The following is an 11,452-nucleotide window of genomic DNA, read 5'->3' as shown; positions in this document are numbered from 1 at the left end:
ATACTCTATCCTATCCTATCCGCTATCCTATCCTATCCCATCCTCTATCATATCATATCCTCAATCCTATCCTATACTCTATCCTATCCTATCCTCTATCCTATCCTATCCTCTATCCTATCCCATCCTCTATCATATCGTATCCTCAGTCGTATCCTATACTCTATCCTATCCTATCCTCTATCCTATTCTATCCTCTATCCTATCCTTTACTCTGTCCTATTCTATCCTTTATTCTATCCTATCCTCAATCCTATCCTATCCTCTATCCTATTGTCTATCCTATCCTATCCTCTATCCTATTCTCTATCCTATCCTATCCTCTATCCTATGCTCTATCCTCAATCCTATCCTCTATCCTATCCTATCCTCTATCCCATCCTATACTCTCTCCGATCCTATATCCTATCCTATACTCTATCCTATACCATCCTCTATCCTATCCTATCCTCTATCCTATCCTATACAATCCTCTGTCCTATCCTCTATCCTATTCTCTATCCTATCCTATAATCTATCCTATTCTCTATCCTATCCTATCCTCTATCCTATCCTATCCTGTATCCTATACTCTATCGTATCCTATCCTCTATCGTATCCTATCCTCTATCGTATCCTATCCTCTATCGTATCCTATCCTCTATCCTATAATATCCCATATCCTATCCAATCCTCTATCCTATCCAATCACCTATCCCATCCTCTATCATATCCAATCACCTATCCTATCCTCTATGCCATCCTATCCTCTATCCTATCCTATTCTCTAACCTATCCTATCCTCTATCCTATCCAATCTCCTATCCTATCCTCTAACCTATCCTATCCTCTATCCTATCCAATCACCTATCCTATCCAATCACCTATCCTATCCTCTATCATATCCAATCACCTATCCTATCCTCTATTCAATCCTATACTCTATCCTATCCTATCCTCTATAATATCCTATCCTCTATCCTATCCTATAATCTATCCCATCCTATCCTCTATCCTATCCTATCCTCTATCCTATCCTATCCTCTATCCTATCCTATCCTCTATCCTATCCTATCCTCTATCCTATCCTATCCTCTATCCTATCCTATTCTCTATCCTATCCTATCCTCTATCCTATCCTATCCTGTATCCTATACTCTATCGTATCCTATCCTCTATCGTATCCTATCCTCTATCCTATAATATCCCATATCCTATCCAATCCTCTATCCTATCCAATCACCTATCTCATCCTCTATCATATCCAATCACCTATCCTATCCTCTATCCTATCCTATCCTCTATCCTATGCTCTATCCTCAATCCTATCCTCTATCCTATCCTAACCTCTATCCTATCCTATCCTCTATCCTATCCTATCCCCTATCCTATCCTATCCTCTATCCTATCATATATTCTATCCTATCCTATCCGCTATCCTATCCTATCCCATCCTCTATCATATCATATCCTCAATCATATCCTATACTCTATCCTATCCTATCCTCTATCCTATCCTATCCTCTATCCTATCCTATCCGCTATCCTATCCTATCCAGTATCATATCGTATCCTCTATCCTATACCATCCTCTATCATATCATATCCTCAATCCTATCCTATCCTCTACCCTATCCTATACTCTATCCTATCCACTATCCTATCCTATCCTCTATCCTATCCTATCCTCTATGCTATCCTATCCTCTATCCTATCCTATCCTCTATCCTATCCTATCCTCTATCCTATCCTATCCTCTATCCTATCCTATCCTCTATCCTATCCTATCCTCTGTCCTATCCTATCCTCTATCCTATCCTATCCTCTATCCTATCCACTATCCTATCCTATCCTCTATCCTATCCTATCCTCTATGCTATCCTATCCTCTATCCTATCCTATCCTCTATCCTATCCTATCCTCTATCCTATCCTCTATCCTATCCTATCCTCTATCCTATCCTATCCTCTATCCTATGCTCTATCCTCAATCCTATCCTCTATCCTATCCTAACCTCTATCCTATCCTATACTCTATCCTATCCTATCCGCTATCCTATCCTATCCCATCCTCTATCATATCATATCCTCAATCCTATCCTATACTCTATCCTATCCTATCCTCTATCCTATCCTATCCTCTATCCTATCCCATCCTCTATCATATCGTATCCTCAGTCGTATCCTATACTCTATCCTATCCTATCCTCTATCCTATTCTATCCTCTATCCTATCCTTTACTCTGTCCTATTCTATCCTTTATTCTATCCTATCCTCAATCCTATCCTATCCTCTATCCTATTGTCTATCCTATCCTATCCTCTATCCTATTCTCTATCCTATCCTATCCTCTATCCTATGCTCTATCCTCAATCCTATCCTCTATCCTATCCTATCCTCTATCCCATCCTATACTCTCTCCGATCCTATATCCTATCCTATACTCTATCCTATACCATCCTCTATCCTATCCTATCCTCTATCCTATCCTATACAATCCTCTGTCCTATCCTCTATCCTATTCTCTATCCTATCCTATAATCTATCCTATTCTCTATCCTATCCTATCCTCTATCCTATCCTATCCTGTATCCTATACTCTATCGTATCCTATCCTCTATCGTATCCTATCCTCTATCGTATCCTATCCTCTATCGTATCCTATCCTCTATCCTATAATATCCCATATCCTATCCAATCCTCTATCCTATCCAATCACCTATCCCATCCTCTATCATATCCAATCACCTATCCTATCCTCTATGCCATCCTATCCTCTATCCTATCCTATTCTCTAACCTATCCTATCCTCTATCCTATCCAATCTCCTATCCTATCCTCTAACCTATCCTATCCTCTATCCTATCCAATCACCTATCCTATCCAATCACCTATCCTATCCTCTATCATATCCAATCACCTATCCTATCCTCTATTCAATCCTATACTCTATCCTATCCTATCCTCTATAATATCCTATCCTCTATCCTATCCTATAATCTATCCCATCCTATCCTCTATCCTATCCTATCCTCTATCCTATCCTATCCTCTATCCTATCCTATCCTCTATCCTATCCTATCCTCTATCCTATCCTATCCTCTATCCTATCCTATCCTCTATCCTATCCTATCCTCTATCCTATCCTATCCTCTATCCTATCCTATCCTCTATCCTATATTATCCTCTATCCTATCCTATCCTCTATCGTATCGCATCCTCTATCCTATCCTATCCTCTATCCTATAATCTATCCTCAATCCTATCCTCTATCGTATCCTATCCTCTATAATATCGTATCCTCTATCCTATCCTATCCACTATAATATCGTATCCTCTATCCTATCCTATCCTCTATAATATCGTATCCTCTATCATATCCTATCCTCTTTTCTTTAATATCATCTATCCTATCCTATTCTCTATCCTATCCTATCCTCTATCCTATTCCATCAACTATCCTATCCAATGTCCTATCCTATCCTCTATCCTATCCTATCCTCTATCCTATCCTATCCTACATCCTATCCTATCCTCTATCACTATCCTATCCTCTATCCTATCCTATCCTCTATCCTATCCTATCCTCTATACTTTCCAATCCCCTTTCCAATCCTCTATCCTCTCCTCCATCCCGTCCTATCTTCAATCCTATCCTGTCCTCTATCCTATCATATCCTGTATTATATCCTATCCTCTATGCTATCCTAGCCTCTATCCTATACAATCCTATATCCTATACTCTATCCTATCCTATCCTCTATCCTATCCTATCCTCTATCCTATCCTATCCTCTATCCTATCCTATCCTCTATCCTATCCTATCCTCTATCCTATCCTATCCTCTATCCTATCCTATCCTCTACCCTATCCTATCCTCTATAATATCGTATCCTCTATCGTCTCCTGTCCTCTCTCCTATCCAATCTCCTATCCTATCCTCAATCCTATCCTATCCACTAACCTATCCTATCCAATCCTCTGTCCTATCCTGTATCCTATTCTCTATCCTATCCTATCCTCTATCCTATTCTCTATCCTATCCTATCCTCTATCCTATGCTATCCTCTATCCTATACTCTATCGTATCCTATCATCTATCGTATCCTGTCCTCTATCCTATAATATCCCATATCCTATCCAATCCTCTATCCTATCCTCTATCCTATCCTTTCCTCTATCCTATCCTATCCTTTATTCTATCCTATCCTCAATCCTATCCTATCCTCTATCCTATTGTCTATCCTATCCTATCCTCTATCCTATTCTCTATCCTATCCTATCCTCTATCCTATGCTCTATCCTCAATCCTATCCTCTATCCTATCCTATCCTCTATCCCATCCTATACTCTCTCCGATCCTATATCCTATCCTATACTCTATCCTATACCATCCTCTATCCTATCCTATCCTCTATCCTATCCTATACAATCCTCTGTCCTATCCTCTATCCTATTCTCTATCCTATCCTATAATCTATCCTATTCTCTATCCTATCCCATCCTCTATCATATCATATCCTCAATCATATCCTATACTCTATCCTATCCTATCCTCTATCCTATCCTATCCTCTATCCTATCCTATCCGCTATCCTATCCTATCCAGTATCATATCGTATCCTCTATCCTATACCATCCTCTATCATATCATATCCTCAATCCTATCCTATCCTCTACCCTATCCTATACTCTATCCTATCCACTATCCTATCCTATCCTCTATCCTATCCTATCCTCTATGCTATCCTATCCTCTATCCTATCCTATCCTCTATCCTATCCTATCCTCTATCCTATCCTATCCTCTATCCTATCCTATCCTCTATCCTATCCTATCCTCTATCCTATCCTATCCTCTATCCTATCCTATCCTCTATCCTATCCTATCCTCTATCCTATCCTATCCTCTATCCTATCCTATCCTCTATAATATCGTATCCTCTATCATATCCTATCCTCTTTTCTTTAATATCATCTATCCTATCCTATTCTCTATCCTATCCTATCCTCTATCCTATTCCATCAACTATCCTATCCAATGCCCTATCCTATCCTCTATCCTATCCTATCCTCTATCCTATCCTATCCTACATCCTATCCTATCCTCTATCACTATCCTATCCTCTATCCTATCCTATCCTCTATCCTATCCTATCCTCTATACTTTCCAATCCCCTTTCCAATCCTCTATCCTCTCCTCTATCCCGTCCTATCTTCAATCCTATCCTGTCCTCTATCCTATCATATCCTGTATTATATCCTATCCTCTATGCTATCCTAGCCTCTATCCTATACAATCCTATATCCTATACTCTATCCTATCCTATCCTCTATCCTATCCTATCCTCTATCCTATCCTATCCTCTATCCTATCCTATCCTCTATCCTATTTTATCCTCTATCCTATCCTATCCTCTATCCTATCCTATCCTCTATATTATCCTATCCTCTATCCTATCCTATCCTCTATCCTATCCTACCCTCTATCCTATCCTATCCTCTATCCTATCCTATCCTCTATCCTATCCTATCCTCTATCCTATCCTATCCTCTATCCTATCCTCTATCGTATCCTATCCTCTATCCTATAATATCCCATATAATATCCAATCCTCTATCCTATCCTCTATCCTATCCTCTATCCTATCCTTTCCTCTATCCTATACTATCCTCTATTCTATCCTATCCTCAATCCTATCCTATCCTCTATCCTATTGTCTATCCTATCCTATCCTCAATCCTATCCTATCCTCTATCCTATCCTCTATCCTATCCTTTCCTCTATCCTATCCTATCCTCTTTCCTATCCAATCCTATATCCTATCCTATCCTCTATCGTATCCTGTCCTCTCTCCTATCCGATCTCCTATCCTATCCTCAATCCTATCCTATCCACTATCCTATCCTATCCAATCCTCTGTCCTATCCTCTATCCTATTCTCTATCCTATCCTATCCTCTATCATATTCTCTATCATATCCTATCCTCTATCCTATCCTATCCTCTATCCTATACTCTATCGTATCCTATCCTCTATCCTATAATATCCCATATCCTATCCAATCCTCTATCCTATCCTCTATACTGTCCTCTATCCTATCCTTTCCTCTATCCTATCCTATCCTCTATTCTATCCTATCCTCAATCCTATCCTATCCTCTATCATATTGTCTATCCTATCCTATCCTCTATCCTATTCTCTATCCTATCCTATCCTCTATCCTATCCTATCCTCTATCCTATCCTCTATCCTATCCTATCCTCAATCCTATCCTATCCTCTATCCTATCCTCTATCCTATCCTTTCCTCTATCCTATCCTATCCTCTATTCTATCCTATCCTCAATTATATCCTATCCTCTATCCTATTGTCTATCCTACCCTATCCTCTATCCTATTCTCTATCCTATCCTATCCTCTATCCTATCCTATCCTCTATCCTATCCTATCCCCTATCCTATCCTATCCTCTATCCTATCCTATACTCTATCCTATCCTATACTCTATCCTATCCTATCCGCTATCCTATCCTATCCCATCCTCTATCATATCATATCCTCAATCCTATCCTATACTCTATCCTATCCTATCCTCTATCCTATCCTATCCTCTATCCTATCCTATCCTCTATGCTATCCTATCCTCTATCCTATCCTATCCTCTATCCTATCCTATCCTCTATCCTATCCTATCCTCTATCCTATCCTATCCTATCCTTTCCTATCCTCTATCCTATCCTATCCTCTGTCGTATCCTATCCTCTATCCTATCCTATCCTCTATACTATCCACTATCCTATCCTATCCTCTATCCTATCCTATCCTCTGTCCTATCCTATCCTCTATCCTATCCTATCCTCTATCGTATCCACTATCCTATCCTATCCTCTATCCTATCCTATCCTCTATGCTATCCTATCCTCTATTCTATCCTATCCTCTATCCTATCCTATCCTCTATCCTATCCTATCCTCTATCCTATCCTATCCTCTATCCTATCCTATCCTGTATCCTATGCTCTATCCTCAATCCTATCCTCTATCCTATCCTATCCTCTATCAAATCCTATACTCTCTCCGATCCTATATCCTATCCTATACTCTATCCTATCCCATCCTCTATCCTATCCTATCCTGTATCCTATCCTATCCTCTATCCTATCCTATCCCCTATCCTATCCTATCCTCTATCCTATCCTATACTCTATCCTATCCTATCCTCTATCCTATCCTATCCTCTATCCTATCCAATCCCCACCCTATCCTCTATCGTCTCCTATCCTCTATCCTATCCAATCCCCACCCTATCCTCTATCGTCTCCTATCCTCTATCCTATCCAATCCCCTATCCGATCCTCTATCCTATCCTATCCTATATCCTATCCTATCCTCTATCCTATCCAATCCCCACCCTATCCTCTATCGTCTCCTATCCTCTATCCTATCCAATCCCCTATCCGATCCTCTATCCTATCCTATCCTCTATCCTATCCTATCCTCAATAGTAACCTATCCTCTATCCTATCCTATTCTCAATCCTATCCTATCCTCTATCCTATCCTATCCTCTATTCTATACTATACTCTACCCTACCCTACCCTATCCTCTATCGTATCCAATCCCCTATCCTATCCCATATCCGATCCGATCCTCTATCCTATCCAATCCCCTATCCGATCCTCTATCCTATCCTATCCTCTATCCTATCCTCTATCCTATCCTATCCTCTATCCTATCCTATCCGCTATCCTATCCTATCCAGTATCATATCGTATCCTCTATCCTATCCTATCCTCTATCCTATCCTATCCTCTATGCTATCCTATCCTCTATCCTATCCTATCCTCTATCCTATCCTATCCTCTGTCCTATCCTATCCTCTATCCTATCCTATCCTCTATCCTATCCTATCCTCTATCCTATCCTATACTGTATCCTATGCTCTATCCTCAATCCTATCCTCTATCCTATCCTATCCTCTATCCCATCCTATACTCTCTCCGATCCTATATCCTATCCTATACTCTATCCTATCCCATCCTCTATCCTATCCTATCCTCTATCCTATCCTATCCTCTATCCTATCCTATCCCCTATCCTATCCTATCCTCTATCCTATCCTATACTCTATCCTATCCTATCCTCTATCCTATCCTATCCTCTATCCTATCCTATCCTCTATCCTATCCAATCCCCACCCTATCCTCTATCGTCTCCTATCCTCTATCCTATCCAATCCCCACCCTATCCTCTATCGTCTCCTATCCTCTATCCTATCCAATCCCCTATCCGATCCTCTATCCTATCCTATCCTCTATCCTATCCTATCCTCTATCCTATCCAAATCCCCACCCTATCCTCTATCGTCTCCTATCCTCTATCCTATCCAAACCCCTATCCGATCCTCTATCCTATCCTATCCTCTATCCTATCCTATCCTCAATCCTATCCTATCCTCTATCCTATCCTATTCTCAATCCTATCCTATCCTCTATCCTATCCTATCCTCTATCCTATTCTATACTCTATGCTACCCTACCCTATCCTCTATCGTATCCAATCCCCTATCCTATCCCATATCCGATCCGATCCTCTATCCTATCCAATCCCCTATCCTATCCTCTATTCTATCCTATCCTCTATCCTATCCTATCTTCTATCATATCCTATCCTCTATCCTATCAAATCCCCTATCCTATCCTCAATCCTATCCTATCCCGTATCCTATCCAATCCTGTATCCTATCCTATCATCTATCCACAATCCTATCATTTCCTGTATCCTATCCAATCCTCTATCCTACCCTATCATCTATCCTATCACATCCCGTATCCTATCCTCTATCCAATCCTATCCTCTATTCTATCCAATCCCCTATCCTATCCTCTATCCTATCCTATACTGTATTCCATCCCATCCTCTATCCTATCCTATCCCATCCTCTAACCTATCCTATCCCCTATCCTATCCTATCCTCTATTCGATCCTATCCTCTATTGTATCCTATCCTCAATCCTATCCTATCCTCTATCCTATTGTCTATCCTATCCTATCCTCTATCCTATTCTCTATCCTATCCTATCCTCTATCCTATCCTATCCCCTATCCTATCCTATCCTCAATCCTATCCTATCCACTATCCTATCCTATCCAATCCCATATCCTATCGTCTATCCTATCCTATCAACTATCCTATCCTATCCTCTATCCTATCCTATCCCCTATCCAATCCCATATTCGATCCTCTCCACTATAATATCGTATCCTCTTCCCTATCCTGTGCTCTATCCTATAATATCTTCCATCCTATCCTATACTATATCCTACCCTATCCACTATCGTATCCTATCCTCTATCCTATCCAATCCTATATCCTATCCAATCCTATATCCTATCCTATCCTCTATCGTCTCCTGTCCTCTATCCTATCCAATCTCCTATCCTATTCTCTATCCTATCCTATCCTATTGTCTATCCTATTCTCTATCCTATCCTATCCTATTGTCTATCCTATTCTCTATCCTATCCTATCCTCTATCCTATCCAATCCCCTTTCCGATCCTCTATTATATCCTATCCTCTATAATATCCTATCCTCTATCCTATCCTATAATCTATCCTATCCTCTATCCTATCCTATCCTCTATCCTATCCTATCCTCTATCCTATCCTATCCTCTATCCTATCCTATCCTCTATCCTATCCTATCCTCTATCCTATATTATCCTCTATCCTATCCTATCCTCTATACTATCCTACCCTTTATCCTATTCTATCTTCTATCCTATCGTATCCTCTATCCTATCCTATCCTCTATCCTATAATCTATCCTCAATGCTATCCTCTATCTTATCCTATCCTCTATAATATCGTATCCTCTATCCTATCCTATCCTCTATAATATCGTATCCTCTATCATATCCTATCCTCTTTTCTTTAATATCATCTATCCTATCCTATCCTCTATCCTATTCCATCAACTATCCTATCCAATCCCCTATCCAGTCGTCTATCCTATCCTATCAACTATCCTATCCTATCCTCTATCCTATCCAATCCCCTATCCTATCCTATATTCGATCCTCTCCACTATAATACTGTATCCTCTACCCTATCCTGTGCTCTATCCTATAATGTCTTCCATCCTATCCTATACCATGTGCTACCCTATCCTCTATCCTATACAATCCTCTATCGTCTCCCGTCCTCTATCCTATCGAATCTCCTATCCTATTCTCTATCCTATCCTATCCTCTATCCTATCCAATGCCCTATCCGATCCTCTATCCTATCCTAACCTCTATACTATCATCTATCCGATCCTATCCTCCATAATATCCTATCCTCTATTCTATCCAATCTCCTATCCTATCCTCTAACCTATCCTATCCTCTATCCTATCCAATCACCTATCCCATCCTCTATCATATCCAATCACCTATCCTATCCTCTATTCAATACTATGCTCTATCCTATCCCATCCTCTATAATATCCTATCCTCTATCCTATCCTATAATCTGTCCTATCCTCTATCCTATCCTATCCTCTATCCTATATTATCCTCTATCCTATCCTATCCTCTATACTATCCTACCCTTTATCCTATTCTATCTTCTATCCTATCGTATCCTCTATCCTATCCTATCCTCTATCCTATAATCTATCCTCAATGCTATCCTCTATCTTATCCTATCCTCTATAATATCGTATCCTCTATCCTATCCTATCCTCTATAATATCGTATCCTCTATCATATCCTATCCTCTTTTCTTTAATATCATCTATCCTATCCTATCCTCTATCCTATTCCATCAACTATCCTATCCAATCCCCTATCCAGTCGTCTATCCTATCCTATCAACTATCCTATCCTATCCTCTATCCTATCCAATCCCCTATCCTATCCTATATTCGATCCTCTCCACTATAATACTGTATCCTCTACCCTATCCTGTGCTCTATCCTATAATATCTTCCATCCTATCCTATACCATGTGCTACCCTATCCTCTATCCTATACAATCCTCTATCGTCTCCTGTCCTCTATCCTATCGAATCTCCTATCCTATTCTCTATCCTATCCTATCCTCTATCCTATCCAATGCCCTATCCGATCCTCTATCCTATCCTAACCTCTATACTATCATCTATCCGATCCTATCCTCCATAATATCCTATCCTCTATTCTATCCAGTCTCTTATCCTATCCTCTAACCTATCCTATCCTCTATCCTATCCAATCACCTATCCCATCCTCTATCATATCCAATCACCTATCCTATCCTCTATTCAATACTATGCTCTATCCTATCCCATCCTCTATAATATCCTATCCTCTATCCTATCCTATAATCTATCCTATCCTCTATCCTATCCTATCCTCTATCCTATATTATCCTCTATCCTATCCTATCCTCTATACTATCCTACCCTTTATCCTATTCTATCTTCTATCCTATCGTATCCTCTATC

Source organism: Halictus rubicundus, unplaced genomic scaffold (assembly GCF_050948215.1).
Source record: "Halictus rubicundus isolate RS-2024b unplaced genomic scaffold, iyHalRubi1_principal scaffold0194, whole genome shotgun sequence".
Taxonomy (NCBI): Eukaryota; Metazoa; Arthropoda; class Insecta; order Hymenoptera; family Halictidae; genus Halictus; species Halictus rubicundus.
The sequence above is the reverse complement of the archived record's forward strand: the minus strand, read 5'-3'. Positions refer to the sequence as shown.